At 32.7% G+C, this 21,084-nt stretch overlaps 1 pseudogene across 1 annotated transcript in view; it reads right to left on the reverse strand.

The window, feature by feature from the left end:
- LOC143246822 (potassium/sodium hyperpolarization-activated cyclic nucleotide-gated channel 2-like) overlaps window positions 1–21,084 on the reverse strand; it is a 61,654-nt pseudogene that overhangs the window by 37,283 nt on the left and 3,287 nt on the right. The window contains exons 2-4 of the transcript XR_013026177.1: window positions 12,419–12,961; window positions 5,941–6,104; window positions 814–1,088 (exon numbers count right to left, since the gene is read on the reverse strand). The product of XR_013026177.1 is annotated as a potassium/sodium hyperpolarization-activated cyclic nucleotide-gated channel 2-like (transcript). The remainder of the gene's footprint in view (window positions 1–813; window positions 1,089–5,940; window positions 6,105–12,418; window positions 12,962–21,084) is intronic.

Genomic DNA, 21,084 nt, shown 5'->3' on the forward strand with positions numbered 1-21,084 from the left:
TAAACTTAGTTAGTATATCTTATTACCTCTACTGTTTAGTTTGTAAACTTAGTTTTTATATCTTAAGGCCTTTACTGTTTCATTCATTAAACTTAGCTTTAAAACTTACTACTCCAAGTGTTTTAAATAGTTAACTTAGTTTTACATACTATTGCTTCAACTGGTTTGAAATCATCTCTCTCGAAGGCATTCACTTATGGGATGAGTTTTGTGACAAAAGCATTTAGAATATCCAGTTCATCACCAGGGTTAACTATTAACACTTATACCTTGCTTCTTGGCTTGTTTAAGCAAGTCTATAATATGTGAGTATTAAATCATCAGTGTAAGCTTTACCCTTATCATAATGTCCTCAGTGTTATTAGATAATTATTTGTGATTTGTTTCTATTGTTAGGCTATCCTTGTTATAGTATCCATGGCATTGTTCATGTGTAGTGTAACAATATATCAGAACCACAAGTGAATGACTCAGCTTTACTGTATTGTCCTCTTGTGGCAAACAACCACTGATTTGTATTTTTAATCGATATATAAAAACCATCAGTGCCAGGTCTACTATTACTCTAGGGACTGCTTATGTTAGCCAACTTTTTTGTTTGAGTGTTAAACAATATGTTAAAATAATTAGTTCCTGAACAAGCATTACTGTACTGTCTGCTTCTGTTAGCCACTAGTTTGAGGTATTAATTTTTGTTGCATTGTTAAACAATACTGCTTCTTTCTAAATATGTTTTGCCTGAAGGAAGCAACAATAACATTTAATTTAATATTATTGGGTTTAATAAAGAAACAAATAAATATTAATGCTTACATATACTTCTTCCCATTGGCTCACATATCTCACCAATCGCGACAGTCGTAATAACCTGAGTAAACTGAGCATCTTGACCAGTCGCAGTATTCGTAGAGCACGGCCGGCATGGAGAATCTGAAACTTATCCCTATAGTCTGGATTGAAGATGAGAAAAATGTAATCCAATGGTATTGAACTAATGAGATCAAGAAAGAACCAGGTCCTTACGTAGTGTATAGCTATTAACTTCGGGTCTAAAATCACTTGCTCACACACATCCTGTTTCATTATACCTGAAAAGAATACAAATTGGTAGTTTAAGCATCTATGGAAAACTATTTCGAAAATAATAGGTTAATACACATTTCTAAAAAGTGAAAACCAACAAAATATCTACTCATCAACTATTCAGAGCTGTATTTAGAAAGCATCAACTACTCAAAACAGTATTTACTAAACATCAACTTTCCAAAACTGTATTCAGGAATCATCAACTACTCAAAACTGTATTCTGTAGTCATCAACTGTCCAAAACTGTATTCAGGAATCATCAAATACTCAAAACTGAAATTACTAATCATCAGCTGCTCAAAACTATGTTCAGTAATCATCAACTACTAAAAACTGTTTCAGTTATCATCAACTACTTAAAGCTGTATTTACTAATCATTAACTGGCTAAAACTGTTTTCAGTAATCATAAACTACTCAAAACTGTGTTCAGTAATCATCAACTACTCAAAATTGGATTTAGTAAGTACCAACTACTCAAAACTGTACTTAGTAAGCATCAACTATTCAAAACTGTATTTACATATCATCAACTGCCAAAAATGTATTCCATACTCATACACTGCTCAACACTTAATTAAGCAATCATCAATTACTGCAAACTGTATTCAATAATCAACAACTACTCAAAACTGTACTTACTAATTGTTAACTACTCAAAACTGAATTGAGTAATCATCAACTTCTCAAAACTGTAGTCAGTAATCAACAACTCAAAGCTGTATTTACTACTCATTAACTGGCCAAAACTGTTTTCAGAAATCATGAACTACTCCAAAACTGTATTCAGTAATCATCAACTTCTGATAACTGTATTTACTAATCATTATCTGCCCAAAACTGTACTCAAAGTTATATTCTATAATGATCAAATGCCCAAAATTATATTTAGTAATCAGCAACTAGTCAAAACTGTATTTAGTAATCATTAACTACTCAAAACTTTATTCATTATTTATCAGGCACTCAAAACTGTATTTACTAATCATCAACTACTGAAAACTGTATTATGTAATAATAAACTACTCAAAGCTATATTCAGTAATAATCAACAGCCTAAATCTGTGTTCAGTAATCATCCACTATGCAGAACTGTATTTATAGTCATGAACTGCCTAAAACTGTATTCAGTAATTATCACCCACTCAAAACTGTATTCAGTATTCATCAGCTACTCAAAACTGTATTTACTAATCATAAACTGCTCAAAGCTGTAATCAGAAATGATCAACTTCTCAAAACTATATTCAGTAATCAACTATTAAAATCTATATTCAGTAATCATCAACTACTGCAAACTGTATTAAGTAATCATCAACTGTCCAAAACTGTATTTAATAATCATCAACTACTCAAAGCTATATTCAGTATTCATCAACTGCTGAAAACTATATTTATTAATCATTAACTGCCCAAAACTGTATTCAGTGATCATCAACTGCTAAAAACTGTATTAATCAATTATCAATTAATCAAAATACTATTTAGTAGTCATCAACTACTCAGAACTGAATTCAGCAATCATCCACAACTCAAAACTGTATTCAGTGATCATCAACTGCTCAAAATTGTATTCAGTAATCATCAACTACTCAAAACTGTATTGAGTAATCATTAACTAGTCAAAACTGTATTTAGTTATTATCAGCTATTCAAAACTGTATTTAGTAAGCTTCAAGTACTCAAGGCTGTACTAATCATCAACTACTCAAAACTGTATTTAGTAGTCATCAACTGTCCAAAACTGTATTTAGTAATCAACAACTGCCCAAAACTGTATTCATCAATTATCAACTAAACAAAACATTATTTAGTAGTCATCAACTACTCAGAACTGAATTCAGCAATCATCAACTTCTCAAAGCTGTATTTACTGATCATCAACTATTCAAAACTGTATTCAGTAATCATGGACAACTCAAAACTGTATTTAATAATAATCAACCACTCAATACTGTATTTACTAATTATCAACCACTCAGAATTGTATTTCGTAATCTTCCAGTACCAAGGTGTATTTGGTATGACATGAAATACAAAAATGCAGAGCAGTGTCGCCCAACCATTTTCATTAGAAAAACCATGAGGAGAACACATTGTAATAGAAGAGAAATTATGAGGCTCATTATTTGACAATTAATACCTTTTCTCTTATTCCTAAGATGTATAGAAATTACAAATCTAACAAAAATTGAATCTTTCAAATTGTTTTTCATGACACACTGGTCTACTATTTTGTAATAAACACACAGACATACACAAAACAATAAAAACCATTCCCAGTTTGACTGCAAAAAATAAACGTCCACCTTTTGAAAGCACTCATGTTATAAGGTTTTTATCATTTTATACTACGACTTCTAGAGCCAGTGCATTTTTCTGATATCTTGAATTTATATTCAGGTACTTCAATTTTCACTGGGCAAGTTTGAAAACAATAAGCACAATAAGAGACAAATAAAAATATAGCTACAATGTAGAAAGGAAAACTTTGTTTTATTAACAGAGGTAGGTATATATCGACCATTACATTTAATTTTTGAAGAGTCCAAATATCAGCTGAACAAGTTATAACAAGAACTATTGTATTCAGGTTCAATGATTGCCAACATGCAAATAGAAGACACTGCACTAGCAGGGTTAGAAAATGGTTATTTTATAGAAAATAAAATGGACAATGACAACATGGGAAAAACTTAAACATTTGTTTTAAATAACAGAAACATCTTTCCTTAATGCATTAGCTTCTCAAGTATATACTTCGTTTCTTTGTTATAAATGCCTTACTACTGGAGATTATCTCTGAATTCAAGAAAGACTAAACAGTATTCTCAAGACAGCTGGTGTGGGTATTAAAACTTTAGTTGAAATAAAGTGCAGAACAACATTTCGACCTTCTTTGGTCATCTTCTTCTTAACAAAGAGAGTGTTTGCATCATACTCTTAAGTGATTCAAAAGTCCCAGTGCATTATTCCACAATCCGAGGCTACCTAAATCATTCCCATCAAATACATCCAAAATGAAATAAGCTTACAGGTCATACTCATTATAACACAGAAGATTTCTCACTACATCAACTTTCATAATGTTTCAGCCTTGAATAGATAAAAAAGTGAAAGTTAAATTCCATACTATTCAGACCATGAGTCTTCAACAATTATGCTAAATTGTTAATCCTTAAATACAAAAATACACTCAATTTTTACTGAATTTCTCTCCAGCACCAATAAATATCCAGCCTTCACAGTTTTCTATAGGATATACACTTACATTATCCACAGCACTGACCATGCTGATCGCTGGTCATTTTACATATCCTGAGCTTTTTCCACCATTATCTGGTTGCAAAAACAGAGAAACAGAATGTAGGTAAGAATTGTAAACCTTACACCAATGATTTTACATGAAGCATTTGAACAATTATTTATTTGGAAGAGGTAGAGAACAGCCAGTTTAACAGTACAGCGTTGTGTCATGTTGCAGCTACTAGTCAGTTTACTCACAGCTTGCAAGTTCAAAACAGCATCTAACTAACAGTTTATATTTCCTATTCAACCAAACAATCAGACACGTTACTCTACAAAGGACCAGCTGTATCTAATGCAGAGTTTAGAATTCTACACCACTGTTTTCCTTGATGTTGTCAATTTTTCCTTCGAGTAGCACCCATGGTACCTTGTTTACAGAATATATAATATATCTACATGAATATGACCAATAGCTGCTTCTGCACATATGAATATACCTTTTAACCTCTTTATTATAGAAAGGTTAAAGAGAGACGGTCATACCCTATAGCCCTTGTATCTTTTGCCTCACAAATCTGAAGACCTGTACCACAGGCCAGGTATGACTCTTCAGTGGCGCATATGATATTTGCAAGCTACTTTATAGGTTCTTTTATCTGGCTGGAAGAGCTCAAGGCATATCCAAGTTACTAAGTTAACTTTCTCAGATTACTGATATGTCATTTGTTTTGAAATGTCTGTCCATTGATGTCAATGATCATATGGTTCCTAATTACTGCTACTATAAGGAAAGAATAGTTATTGAATTAGCTACTTGAATTAGTACAAAAAAAGTAAGTAAAATAACTGTGTGAGTCTAAATGTTCCTGGTAGAGCAACAGTTTATACTTTATACCCAGCCCTTGGTATCAGATATAAATCTTAGAGGATGTGTGTGCTGTTATCATTATCTGTTCAAAGTACCTCTGACACACAAGTGGATGATGACATAACAGTATGGATGTAAACTAAACACAGTCACAAAAAGGTTTTCTTTGCATTCAAATTGTATGACGTGGAGAAAAGTCCACAATGAATATGATGCCCAAGGTTGCTATGACACATACAACCATCAGAGGGATCCTAGAAGAACATCCACAATGGCCATAGTTACAGAAGGGTGATATCACAGAGCTAAGGCCAATCACCAATTTTTGTTATATGCATGTTTAAATTCAATAGCAGTAGAGCATCTTTAGCTGCAGTTTAACAACAAACAGCAGGTGTTACGTGATTGCCTAGCATGTAAAACAATGCATATTATACATTTACTCATTTTACGGTTAGTAATGAAAATTGAACCCAAACAAAATGGTAGAGAAAATTATTTTCTATTCATGTGGTTTTTATCAGAACAAAATCTTAGCACACAGTCACTGGAATATAAACACAGAATATTTAACAAAACAGTTTTATATAAAAAGAAACCTGCCCGTTCTAAAGTTGACTATGATGTCTAGAAGGAAGATTGTATCAGAGAGACAACAGTGTTTACAGACACAGGTTAATGACAGGTTTAAAACAATTACTGGTTTAACAAATCAGTTTTATATAAAAAGAAACCTGCCCGTTCTAAAGTTGACTATGATGTCTAGAAGGAAGATTGTATCAGAGAGACAGTTGAAGGCAATCCATCGGGCAGACAGGTCATCATTGAAGAAAGAGATAGCTACAGGAAGAACAATCAGATTGGCAACTAGGAAGAACAGCATACACAGGTCCCAGTAGAATCTATCATAAGAAACAGAACTAGATAATATACATCTTTAATAAAACACCAATCAGCTGATTCATACCACAAGTATGGCTTACTGGTTAGTGTCATTATTGGAAAGTCCAAGACTCAAATAATCATGTGCTTCTAAACCTGCTTCATGTTCTCAACTGTGGGAACATTCCAAATGTTTAATCTCCTTGTTCAGTTAAAATCACGCCTGGAAGTAGCATGTGCTGTTGCTGACCAGCCACTGTCCCTCTGATCAGTAGCACTATGTTAAGAATTATGTCAGGACCACGACTCTAACCTGGTTGTTTGTATTGTGTCGCTATTAGGTTGGAAACTTGAAACAGACAGCAAGTCTTTGAGTCAAACTGAAGAACTGAAATCGAAGTTATGCAGAAATAGATGTAATGATATATTCAATATTTCATAACCTCGTGTATTAAATATGTGCATTTACAAACCTGTCCGATCAGATATTTAGTTTGTAAGGAGAACAGCTTCAAATGTGACTATATTTTTCATGCCTGATATTGTGAATTTCTGTGCATAGTGTGACATATGTTAAATCTTTTTTAACAGTGAGCATATTTCCTAATTTTTCATGAAGAAATTATCATTCTTCAACAGAACTAACGTACATGCAATACTTTAAATGATTGCAAAAATAAAATTCCAAAACTCACGAAGAGTAGAATAATAAAATGATTATATGATCTATAAAAAATCCAGCATTGGTCATCTTTTAGTCATTTCAAACTTTCAACAAGAAGGAAGAAAGTTAATTTATTTCCTGAGATATATTAGGCTCAGCAATAACATGATTCGCAGTAGAACACAAAAAGTAAACCTCAAAGACTTAGTTGTATATCTATCCTATACTGTCCTATGTCTCTACTGTTTATGGACATTAGTTAATAACATAGTTAGAATAATTACAGGTTTCTGCTGTCTTATGTTAATTTTGTGGTCGGACATTTGTTGATGATAGAATCATAATAACAGGTTTTTGTTGTCCAATATCTATAGTATGCACTGATGCTGGTTAATGACATAGTTAGAACAATCACCGGTTTCTACTCTCCTATCTCTGTAGTATTTACTGACACTGACCAATGACAGGATTAAAACAATCACAGGTTTCTACTGTCTTATGCCTACAGTGTTTACATGCACTGGATAACGATAGAGTTTGAACAGCCACAGTTTTCTAACGTCTTATGCCTACAGTGTTTACTGGTCAATGACATAGAACAATCACAGGTTTCTACTGTCTTATGTCTATAGTGTTTACAGACACTGGATTTGTTTTGGTTTTTTTAATTTCGCGCATAGCTACTCGAGGGCTATCTGAGCTAGCCTTCCCTAACTTAACAGTGTAAGACTAGAGTAAAGGCAGCTAGTCATCACCACCCACTGGCAACTCTTGGGCTACTCATTTACCAAAAAATAGTGAGATTGATCATACATTATAACGTCCCCACGGCTGAAAAGGCGAGCATGTTTGGCGCGACGTGGATGTGGTCCCGCGATCCTCAGATTACAAGTTGCATGCCTTAACGCACCTGGCCATGCCAAGCGAGGCACCGGATAATGATAAGAGTTAGAACAATCATATTATTCTACTGTCTTATGTCTACAGTGTTTACAGACACAGGTTAATGACAGGTTTAAAACAATAACTGGTTTCTGCAGTATTTACGAACACTGGTCAATAATATAGAACAATCATAGATTTCTACTGTTGTGTTTAAAGTGTTTACACACAGTAGTTAATAATAGGGTTAGAACAAACACAGGTTTCTACTGTCTTACGTCTACAGTGTTTACAGACACTGGTTTATGATATGCTTAGAATAATCACAGGTTTCTACTTTCTGATGTCTATAGTGTTTACGAACACTAATTAATGACATAGAACAATCAAAGGTTTCTACTGTCTTACGTCTACAGTGTTTTGAACAGTGATTAATGATAGGGTTACAATATTAAAAGGTTTTGACTGTCCTATGTCAGCAGGATTTAGAGACACAGGATAAAAAGAGAGTTAGAACAATTACAGGTTTCTACTGTCTTATATCCACAATTTTTATAAACACTGGTTAATGTTAGAGTGATAACAATCATAGGTTTCTACTGTCTTATCTCTACGGTGTTTATGAACACTTGTTAATGTTAGAGTTAGAATAATCACAGGTTTCTACTGTCTTGTGTCTACAGTGTTTACAGATCCAGGTTAATAATAGGGTTAAAATAATCACAGGTTTTTACTGTTTTATGTCTATGGTATTTACAGACCCAGGTTAATAATAGGGTTAAAATAATCACAGGTTTTTACTGTTTTGTGTCTACGGTATTTACAGACCCAGGTTAATAATGGGGTTAGAATAATCACAGGTTTCTACTGTCTTATGTCTACAGTGTTTACATACCCTGGTTAATAATGGGGTTAGAATAATCACAGGTCTCTACTGTCTTATGTCTACAGTGTTTGCAACACTGGGTAATCACATAGAACTACCACTGGTTTCTTCTGTCTTATGTCTAAAATGTTTATGAACACTGTCTGGTTAATGGCATAGCTCAATGACAGGTTTCTACAGTGTTTACAGACTCAGGTTAATAATGGGGTTAGAACAATCATAGTTTTCTACTGTCTCATGTCTACAGTGTTTATAGACCCAGGTTAATAATGGGGTTAGAATAATCACAGGTTTATACTGTCTTATGTCTACAGTGTTTACAGATCCAGGTTAATAATGGGGTTAGAATAATCACAGGTTTCTACTGTCTTATGTCTACAGTGTTTACAGATCCAGGTTAATAATAGGGTTAAAATAATCACAGGTTTCTACTGTCTTATGTCTACAGTGTTTACAGACCCAGATTAGTAATGGGTTAGAATAATCACAGGTTTCTACTGTCTTATGTCTACAGTGTTTATAGACCCTGGTTAATAATGGGGTAAGAATAATCAGAGGTTTCTACTGTCTTATGTCTAAAGTGTTTACAGACCCACGTTAATAATGGGGTTAGAATAATCACAGGTTTCTACTGTCTTATGTCTACAGTGTTTACATACCCAGGTTAATAATGGGGTTAGAATAATCACAGGTTTCTACTGTCTTATGTCTACAGTGTTTCCAACACTGGGTAATCACATAGAAATACCACTGGTTTCTTCTGTCTTATGTCTAAAATGTTTATGAACACTGTCTGGTTAATGGCATAGCTCAATGACAGGTTTCTACAGTGTTTACAGACTCAGGTGAATAATGGGGTTAGAACAATCATAGTTTTCTACTGTCTCATGTCTACAGTGTTTATAGACCCAGGTTAATAATGGGGTTAGAATAATCACAGGTTTCTACTGTCTTATGTCTACAGTGTTCACAGACCCAGGTTAATAATGGGGTTGAAATAATCACAGGTTTCTACTGTCTTATGTCTACAGTGTTTATAGACCCAGGTTAATAATGGGGTTAGAATAATCACAGGTTTCTACTGTCTTATGTCTACAGTGTTTACAGATCCAGGTTAATAATAGGGTTAAAATAATCACAGGTTTTTACTGTGTTATGTCTACGGTATTTACAGACCCAGGTTAATAATGGGGTTAGAATAATCACAGGTTTCTACTGTCTTATGTCTACAGTGTTTACAGACCCAGATTAGTAATGGGTTAGAATATTCACAGGTTTCTACTGTCTTATGTCTACAGTGTTTACAGACACTGTCTGGTTAATGACATAGCTCAATTACAGGCTTCTACTGCCTTATGTTTACAATTTTTACATACACTGCTTAATGGTAGAATTAGAATAATCACAGTTTTCTATTGTCCTATATCCATAGTGTTTATGAACGCTGGTTAATTATAGGGTTAGGATAAACATAGGTTTCTACTGTTTTATATCTATTTTGTTCATGAACTTTGGATGGTGATAGAATGTCTTATATGTGTAGTTTTTGGTACACGGATTAGTAATTGTTTTAGAAAAATAACAGGGTTGTACTGTTGTGTTTGATACACCATTTAATGATAGAGTTAAAATAATCACTGGTTTCTAGTATCCTATGAATGTAGTGTTTAGAGACTAAACCCTAGAAATATATAAATATTTAAAAAATTTCAACATGAAGTATATCCAACAAAAATGTTTTTGAATTTTATATATATATACACGCTTGAATAACCAAAAACATTATAAATAACTGATACCATATAATACCACTATAATTTATTAATCTTAGTAACTAACGGTTATTTAGGTTTAAAAAACAAAACTGAAACTTTGAACAGACTAAAGACACAACCTACCTTCTTGGAATCTTTGTTTGAAATAACATGGTAGCCTTTAAAAGATTAAAATGGTAAGAAAACTACAAGGGGAATATTCTGAACTGTCCATTGGCTATTCACATGTCACATACTGAAGTAAGTGTATATAAAGGACCTTTTCTAAAAATGGAAAGAGGTAATCAAGGCCAATGTGCTTGATTCAGTATATAACTCAGATAAATAAAAAAATTAGGTAATTATTTTGTATTCATAGCTTTTCAATATTGGTAATGTAATTTCCTAATTTATGAAAAACTACAGACTTAGTATTTTAACATCACAAACATCTAGTCTGAACCAGATCTGCTTTCAAACTACCATGTTACTCAAAAAATATATATTTAGATGTGATATTTTTATATTTACTTCTAAATTAAGACACTAAAAATCAATAATGCTAAAATTTTGAATTATATTCCACAATTTGATACCAAACATATTGACATAAATTCATTAAATAGTAATTCAATGGAATTTTGTACAGAAGTCAACAAACAACATGAGTTCACCTTTGACTCGTGACCATCATGATAAAGTAGTTAGAACAGTTAGTTATACATTCTCTCTTCAATATTTATAAGATTTTGGCATACTGGTTAACCACAGCATAAAAATAGCAGTATATATTTCTGTTATTTCAGAGGTATAAGATCATTAGGACCTGTGAACCAACTGAACTATCATTATTAGAAGGATAAAATCAGTAGAAACTGTGAACCAACTGAACTGTCATTATTAAAACTATAAGATCAGTAGGAGCTGGGAACCAACTGGCCTGTCAAAATTAGAATCATAAAATCAGTTGGAGTTGTGAAACAACTGAACTGTCATTATTAAAAGCATAAATCAGGAGGAGTTTTGAACCAACTGAACTCTCATTATTAGAAGTACAAAATCAGTCGGAGTTGTGAACCAACTAAACTGTCACAGTCAGTAGCATAAAATCAATAAGAGTTGTCCACCAACTAAACTATCGTTATTAGAAGCATAAAATCAGTTGGGACTCTGAAACAACTGAACTGTCAGAATTAGAAGCATAAATTCAGTAGGAGATGTGAACTAGTTCAACTGTCATTATTTGAAGTATAAAATCAGTAATAGCTGTGACCCAACTGAACTGTCATTATCAGATGCACAAAGTCAGTAAGAGTTATGAACCAAATGAACTGTCAGAACTGGAAGCATAAAATCAGTAGGAGTTGTGAACCAACTGAAGTCTCTGAATTAAAAGTATAAAATCAGTAGGAGTTGTGAACCAACTGAAGTCATTATTAGAAGCATAAAATCCATAAGAGCTGTGAAGCAACTGAACTGTCAGTATCAAAAGTATAAAATCAGTGGATGTTGTGAACCGACTGAACTGTCAGTATTAAAAGTATAAAATCAGTAGATGTTGTGAACTATCTTAAATGTCAGAATTAGAAATATAATGTCAGTAGTAGCTGTGGTATAAATAAACTGTCATTGTTGGAAGTATAATATCAATTGGAGCTATGAACTAACTGAAATGTTAGTGTTGGAAGAATAATGTCAGTAGGAACTGTCAGTGTTAGAGGTATAAGGTCAGTAGGAGTTGTCAGTGTTAGTAGTATAATGTCAGTATGAATTGTTAGTGTTAGAGGTATAAGGTTAGTAGGAGTTGTCAGTGTTAAAAGTATAATGTCAGTAGGAACTGTTAGTTTTAGAGGTATAAGGTCAGTAGGAGTTGTCAGTGTTAAAAGTATAATGTCAGTATGAATTGTTACTGTTAGAGGTATAAGGTTAGTAGGAGTTGTCAGTATTAAAAGTATAATGTCAGTAGGAACTGTTAGTGTTAGAGGTATAAGGTCAGTAGGAGTTGTCAGTGTTAAAAGCATAAGGTCAATAGGAACTGTCAGTATCAGAAGTATAAGATCAGTAGGATCTGTGAACTAACTGAACTGTCAGTGTCGGAGGAATAAGATTCAATGAAAGTTTGATACCATGAAGTCAGAAGTGACCTACCTAAACTTCGAACATGGGTGGATGATCCAATGTCCAGCATCTCTCTGCCTGATGCGTTCTTTCATCAGAGCCTTCTTATTTCCAAAGAGTTTCATGGCAAGCTTGTTATCGGACGGATGAAAGAGCGCCTCTAGCTGGTTCCGCATAAACGATGCTTTAGCCTCAATCAGTGTCGGCCCCATGTCGTCTACGGGAGTTCCATACAGGCTAACGTCGTCCTTCTCAGTAACCGTCTCCCTGTTTCTACTCTCTCCCACAACACTACTGCCTGGCCACCCATCTTTTAAATTCATCTTGGGTGTAATATAATCACAAATAAGAGGGGGACCATCATCATCTCCTGCTACCGTAACCAGAGAATCTGTGTTCTCCACATTTATTTTTACAGATTCTGTCTCTTGCACACTGCAAGGTGACCTGATCTCTTCTTCTGAAGTTGTCTCACAGCTAATGCGACCATTTGCCAGTCGAAGGCTTGGTATTCGTTCGCTTCTCTGTACACTGTTGTTATTTTTAATGTTTTCATTCATTACTTCCACGCATCTAAGAAAATAAAGAGGATGTGACCAAATATGTCTCAATCAACAAGACTAAAGAAATGGTTACAGACATCTAGTTTACATCCAAATTAACATAGCAATTCTTGTAAGAGAGATTGTCCTAGAGTCACAAATATACAACATATAAGGTGTTACATGAACAACTCATATGCACTGTGTTATATGAACAACTAATACATACTGGGCTACAAGAACACTACAAACAACTGATATGTAGTGTGTTACATCTACATTATCAGCAACTGATATATAATGTGTTACATCTACATAATCAACAACTGATATGTACTGAATAAAATACTATATCACTATTATATAATGGAACCATGTTGAAGCAAAACTTAATAATTTTATCTAATGAAATCATACTAATGTAGGTACTCTATCATTGTTGTTTAATGGAGCCACGTTGAAGAGGATACTTTATCATTGTTATGTAATGAAGCAATGTTAGGGAAGATAGTTCATCATTGTTGTGTAATGAAACCATGTTACAAAAAGACTCTACATCACTGTTGTGTAAAGGAACCGCAATGATGAAAATACCATTTCATTCTTGTGTAATGGAACCACGTTGAAAAAATTGTTATGTAATAGATCCATGGTGAAGAAGACACTACTATGTCGTTTTAGCGTAATGGAACCACGTTCAAGAAAATACTTTATCCTTGTTATGTAATGGAACAGTGTTAAAGAAGATAGTTTTTCGTTGTTGTATAATCAAACCACGATGCAGAAGATTCTTTACCAGTGTTGTGTAATGAAACTATTTTAATCACTGTTATGTAATGGAACCATGCTGAAACACATACTAGATCATTAATGGAACAATGTTAAAGAAGATAGTTTATCATTATTGTGTAGTGAAACCAGGCGGAAGAAAAAAACTATATCAATGTATGTAATGGAATCACGTTGAAAACACACTATATCATTTTTACGTAATGGGACAATATTAAGGGCGATAGTTTATAATTGCAATATAAAGAAACCATGGTGAAGAAGAAATTTCAACATTGTTGTTTAATGAAACCACGTCTGTTTGTTTGTTTGTTTGGGAATTTCGCACAAAGCTACTCGAGGGCTATCTGTGCTAGCCGTCCCTAATTTAGCAGTGTAAGACTAGAGGGAAGGCAGCTAGTCATCACCACCCACCGCCAACTCTTGGGCTACTCTTTTACCAACGAATAGTGGGATTGACCGTAACATTATAACGCCCCCACGGCTGATAGGGCGAGCATGTTTGGCGCGACGGGGATGCGAACCCGCGACCCTCGGATTACGAGTCGCACGCCTTACGCGCTAGGCCATGCCGGGCCGAAACCACGTCAAAGAAAATACTTTAATATTGTTAAGTAATGAAACCATGTTGAAGAAAACACAATATATTTTTTATGTAATGGAACAATGTTAAAGAAGACTATATCATTTGTATATAATGGAACAATGATAAAGACCATAGTTTATCATTATTGTGTAATGGAATCAGAATGGAAAAAATACTTTATCACCGTATGTAATGAAAAAATGTTGGAAAATTTACAACATCATTATTGGGTAATGGAATGACGTTGAAGAAGACACTATATAATTGTTATGTAATAAAACAGTGTTAAAAATATAGCTTATTATTGTTGTGTAACAAAACCATGTTCAAGAAAATACTTTATCATTCTTAATTTAAAAAATCCATGGTGAAGAAAACTATATCGTTCATGTCCGTGATGACGAGAAAACCCACCTGTAGAGAAAATTATATATTTACAAACGGCAGGTATGGGTAGAGAAAGCACTAATAGAGAAGCTAACAACGTTTTTCGCTCATCTACTAGTGTTTTCTCTATCCATACCAGCCGTTTTTAAATATATAATTATATCATTCTTGTGTAAGGGAACCATGTTGAAGAAGACACTATAACATTGTTGTGTAATGGAACCATGTTGAATAAAATACTTTGTCATTGTTATGTAATGGAACCACGTTGAGAAGACACTATATCATTCTTATGTAATTGAACAATATTAAGTTAGTTCATCATTGTTCCATAATGAAACCATGTTGAAGAAGACACTATATCATTGTTGTGTAAACGAACCATAATGAAGAAAATATTATTTCATTGTTGTGTAATCGAACCAAGAAAAAATATCATTGTAACATAAAGGAACCATGTTGAAGAACACAATATATCATTGCTGTTTAATGGAACCACGTTGAAGAAGACTATATAATTTTGATGAATTGCAATAATGTTAGAGAAGATAGTTTATCAACGTTATGTAATGAAACCATGTTGAAAAAGATACTTTACAATTGCTATGTAATGAAACCATGTTGAAGAAGACACTTTACCATTGTTATGTAATGAAACCATGTTGAAAAAGATACTTTACCATTGTTATGTAATGAAACCATGTCGAAGAAGACACTGTATCATAGTTATGTAATGAAATCATGTTGAAGAAGACACTTTACTATTATTGTGTAATCAAAACATGGTGAAGAACACAATATACCACTGTTGTGTAATGAAACCATGTTGAAGAAGACAATTTACTATTGTTGTGTAATCAAAACATGGGGAAGAACACAATATACCACTGTTGTGTAATGGAACCATGTTCAAGAAGACACTTTACCATTGTTATGTAATGAAACCATGTTGAAGAAGACACTTTACCATTGTTATATAATGAAACCATGTTGAAGAAGACACTTTACCATTGTTATGTAATGAAACCATGTTGAAGAAGACACTTTACTATTATTGTGTAATCAAACCATGGTGAAGAAGACACTATATCATAGTTGTGTAGTGAAACCATGTTGAAGAACACAATATACCACTGTTGTGTGATGGAACCATGTTGAAGAACACAATATACCATTGTTCTGTAAAGGAACCGCGTTGAAGAAAACAGTTTACCATTGTTGTTTAATGGAACTACGTTATAGTTGTGTAGTGAAACCATGTTGAATAACACAATATATGATTGTTGTGTGATGGAACTATGTTGAAGACAATACTTTATCATTGTAACGTATGGAACAATGTTAAAGAAGATGGTTTATCACTGTTGTATCACAAAACCATGTTGAAGAACACACTTTAACATTGATGTGTAACGATACCATGTTAAAAAAAAACACTTTATCATTGTTGTGTAATGGAAATACGTTGATGAAGACATTATACTCTTGTTAGATAATGAAACCACGTTGAAAAATACACTTTATCATTGTTGTGAAATCAAATCTATGGTGAAGAAGACACTATATCGTAGTTGTTTAATGGAGTCATGTTCAAGAACACACCGTATCATTGTTGTGTAATGGAACCACGTGGAAGAAAATACTTTATCATTGTTATGTAAAGGAATAATGTTAATGAAGGTATTTTATCAATTTTGTGTAATGAACAACACTTTAATACAGTTCTTAAATGAAACCATGTTGCCGATCACACTTTACCATTAGTGTTGAAGAAAACACTAATCACTGTTGTATAATGAAACCATGTTGAAAAAGGTACTATATCATTGTTGTGTTATGAAACCACGATGAAAAATACTTTATAATCGTTACGTAACGGAACCACGATGAAGAAAATACCATATCATTGTTACGTAATGGAACCACAATGAAGGAAATACTTTAACACTGTTATGCAATGGATCTACGTTCAATAAAATACTTTACCACTGTTATGTAATGGAACAATGTTAAAGAAAACAGTTTATCATTGTTCTCGAATGAAACCATGTTGAAGAATACATATTACTATTGCTTTGTAATGAAACCATACTGTAGAACACATTTTAACATTGTTGTGTAATAGAATCCAAAATGAAGAAAATACTTTACCACTGTTATGTAATAAAACAATGTGGAAGAAAGTAAAACTGTTGAGTAATAGAACCACGTTGTGGAAGACACTATATCATTGTTATGAAATGAAACAATGTAAAAAGAGTGTTTATCATTGTTGTGTAATAGATCCATGTTGAATAAGACAATATATATCATTTCTATAATGAAAATACTTTATAATTGTTATGTAATGGAACCATGTTCAATAAAATAAGTCTTCATTGTTATTTAATAGAAGCATGTTGAAGAGCACAATTTACTCTTGCATATTGAAACCATGTTGAAGAAGACATTATATCACTGTTGTGTAATGGAACCATGTTGAAAAACACAATATACCATTGTTTTGTAAAGGAACCACGTTGAAGAAAACAGTTGACCATTGTTGTGTAATGGAACTACGATGAAGAAGACAATATATAATTTTGATAAATTGCAATAATGTTAAAGTTGATAGTTTATCAAAGTTATGTAATGAAACCATGTTGAAGAAGACACTTTAGCATTGTTGCGTTATCAAATCATGTTGAAGAATAAACTATATCACAGTTGTGTAATGAAACCATGTTGAAGAACACAATATATGATTGTTGTGTAATGGAACTACGTTGAAGAAAATACTTTATCATTGTTATGTAATGGAACAATGTTAAAGAAGACAGTTTATCATTGTTGTATAATGAAACCATGTCGAAAAAGACACTTTAACATAGTTGTATAATGATACAATGTTAAAGAAGACAGTTTACTATTATTCTGTAATGAAACCACGTTAAAGAAGACACTTTATGATTGTTGTAAAATGGAAACACGTTGAAAAAAATACTTTGTCATTGTTATGTAATGGAACCATGTTCAAGAACATAATTTTTCATTGTTATTTAATGGAAATATGATGAAGAAAATACTTTATCAATATTATATAATGTAATCATGGTAAAGAAGACACTATATCATTGTTGTGTAATGTAACAACGTTTAAAATAATACTTTATCATAGTTATGTAATGGAACAATGTTAAAAAAGATAGTTTATCATTGTTGTATAATAAAACCATGTTGAAGAATATACTATATCGTTGTTTTGTAATGCAACCATGTTGAGTAAAATACTTTATCACTATTATGTAATAGAACCACGTTGAGAAGACACTATATCATTCTTATGTAATGAAACAATTTGAGTTAGTTCATCATTGTTGTATAAGGAAACCATGTTGAGGAAGACACTATAACAGTGTTGTATAAACGAACCACAATGAAGAAGATACTATTTCATTGTCGTGTAATCGAACCAAGAAAAAATATCATTGTAACATAAAGGAACCATGTTGAAAAACACTATATCATTGTTGTGTGATGGAACAACGTTGAAGAAAACACTTTATCATTCTTATGTAATGGAACAATGTTACAAAGCTTATAATCATATTTAACAACACACTTTACCGTTGCTATAAATGAAACCATATTGAAGAAAAGACTTTAACATTGTTGCAAAATGAAACTATGTTCAAGAAGACACTTTGCCATTCTTATTGTTCTATAACGAAACCAGATTCAACAAAACACAATACGATTGTTGTGTATTAGAACAATGTTCGAGAAAACTTTACCATCGTTCTTGTTCTCTAGCGATACCAGGTTGAAAGAAACACAATATTATTGTTGGGTAATCGAACCACGTTGAAGAAGACACTACCATTTTTATATAATGGAATAATGTTAAAAACGATAGCTTATCATGGTTGTGTAATGAAACCATATTGAACAAAATACTTCATCATTGTTGAGTAATGAACCATGATAAAGAAAACATTTTACCATTCTTATGTAATGGAACCACAATTAAGAAAATACTTTCAAACTGTTATGTAAAGGAACCGTGCTAAAGAAGACTATATCATATTTGTGTAATGGAACCTCGTTACCATTGTTGTATATTGGAACCACGTTGAAAAAGACACTATATCATTATTGTGTAATAGAACCACGTTGAAGAAGACAATATTATTACGTAATTGAACAATGTTAAGATACTTTATCATTGTTCTGTAGTGGAATCATGTTGAAGAAGATTCTTTACCATTGTTGTGTAATGAAACCATATTGAAGGAAATGCTTTATCATTGTTATGTAATGAAAACACGTTGAAAAAGGTATTACATTGTTGTTGTGTAATGGAACAACGTAAAACAAAATACTTTATCATTGTTATGCAATGGAACAATGTTAAAGAAGACAGTTTATCATTGTTCTGTAATCAAACCATGTTGAAGAAACTTTACCATTGTTGTGTAAAGAAACCATGTTGAAGAAGACACTTTATCACTATTGTATAATCAAACCATGGTGAAGAAGACACTATATCAATGTTCTGTACACTTTATCATTGTCGTGTGATTGGACAATAACGAAGAAAATACTATATCGTTATTGTGTAATGAAACAATGTCGAAAAAACAGTATATCATTGTTGTGTAAAGAAACCGTGTTGAAGAAGACACTTTACCTTTCTCATGTAATTGGACAACAGCAAATAAAATACTTTATCGTTGTTGTGTGATGAAACAATGTTGAAGAAAACACTACATCACTGTTGTGTAAAGAAACCGTGTTGAAGAAGACACTTTATCATTGCTGTGTAAAGGAAACACGAACAAAATAATTTATCAGTTGTGTAATGAAACCATGTTGAAAAAACACTATATCATTCTTGTGTAATGGAACCATGTTAAAGAAGACATTTTATCATTGCTGTGTAAACAAACAATGTTGAAGAAGACACTTTTACATTATTGTGTAATGAAACCATTTGAAGAAAACACTTTATCATTGTCGTGTGATGGAACCATAATGAAAAAATACTTTATCACAGTTTGTAATGGAACCATGTTGAAGAAGACACTTTACCATTGTTGTGTAATGAAACCGTGATGAAGAAGACAGTTCACCATTGTTGTGTAATGAAACCATGATGAATAAGACACTATACCATTGATGTGTAATGGAACCATGTTCATGAAAATGCTTTATCATTGTTATGTAGTGGAACGATGTTAATGAAGGTAGTTTATCATTGTTGTGTGATGAAACCATGTTGAAGAAGACACTTTACCATTGTTATGTAATGAAACCATGTTGAAGAAGACAGTTCACCATTGTTGTGTAATGAAACCATGATGAATAAGGCACTATACCATTGATGTGTAATGGAACCATGTTCATCAAAATGCTTTATCATTGTTATGTAGTGGAACGATGTTAATGAAGGTAGTTTATCATTGTTGTGTGATGAAACCATGTTGAAGAAGACACTTTACCATTGTTATGTAATGAAACCATGTTGAAGAAGACAGTTCACCATTGTTGTGTAATGAAACCATGATGAATAAGGCACTATACCATTGATGTGTAATGGAACCATGTTCATCAAAATGCTTTATCATTGTTATGTAGTGGAACGATGTTAATGAAGGTAGTTTATCATTGTTGTGTGATGAAACCATGTTGAAGAAGACACTTTACCATTGTTATGTAATGAAACCATGTTGAAGAAGACAGTTCACCATTGTTGTGTAATGAAACCATGATGAATAAGGCACTATACCATTGATGTGTAATGGAACCATGTTCATCAAAATGCTTTATCATTGTTATGTAGTGGAACGATGTTAATGAAGGTAGTTTATCATTGTTGTGTGATGAAACCACAATGAATAAAATACTTTATCATTGTTTTATAAGTGTACATGTTGAACAAGGTACTAATGACTTTATTGGAGTTTAATGATTAGAAATAATGTTGTTGGATTCTTTGAGCTTTGACATAGTTTCTAAAGTTAAGATCTTTCATTTCATTTTAAATCAGTTCGTACTGACGGGGAAGAACAGTAATGGAATTTGTACAATTAGAAAAACTTTCATCAGTGGTCTGAACTATATGAAACTCAGTTTCATTAACAAAATGTAAAAAGGGTCCGAAATTTATAACAGTCTGAGACTTTATCATACATCTCTGTGCTTACTACAGGACATTGGTGTTCATTCACTGTGTAACTTTGTCATTAGTCACCCAGTTGAGTTTATAAGAGGTTACACTAACGTTTCTTCATGCTGTGACTTTCTTGTTAATCACTATACTCAGTAAATAAGAAGTTTACACTGAGGTTTATTCACTGTGTTGAGTATATAGCAGGTTTTTATTAACGTTCGTTCACTCTGTGACTCTAATG

Source organism: Tachypleus tridentatus, chromosome 3 (genome assembly GCF_004210375.1).
Source record: "Tachypleus tridentatus isolate NWPU-2018 chromosome 3, ASM421037v1, whole genome shotgun sequence".
Classification (NCBI taxonomy): domain Eukaryota; kingdom Metazoa; phylum Arthropoda; class Merostomata; order Xiphosura; family Limulidae; genus Tachypleus; species Tachypleus tridentatus.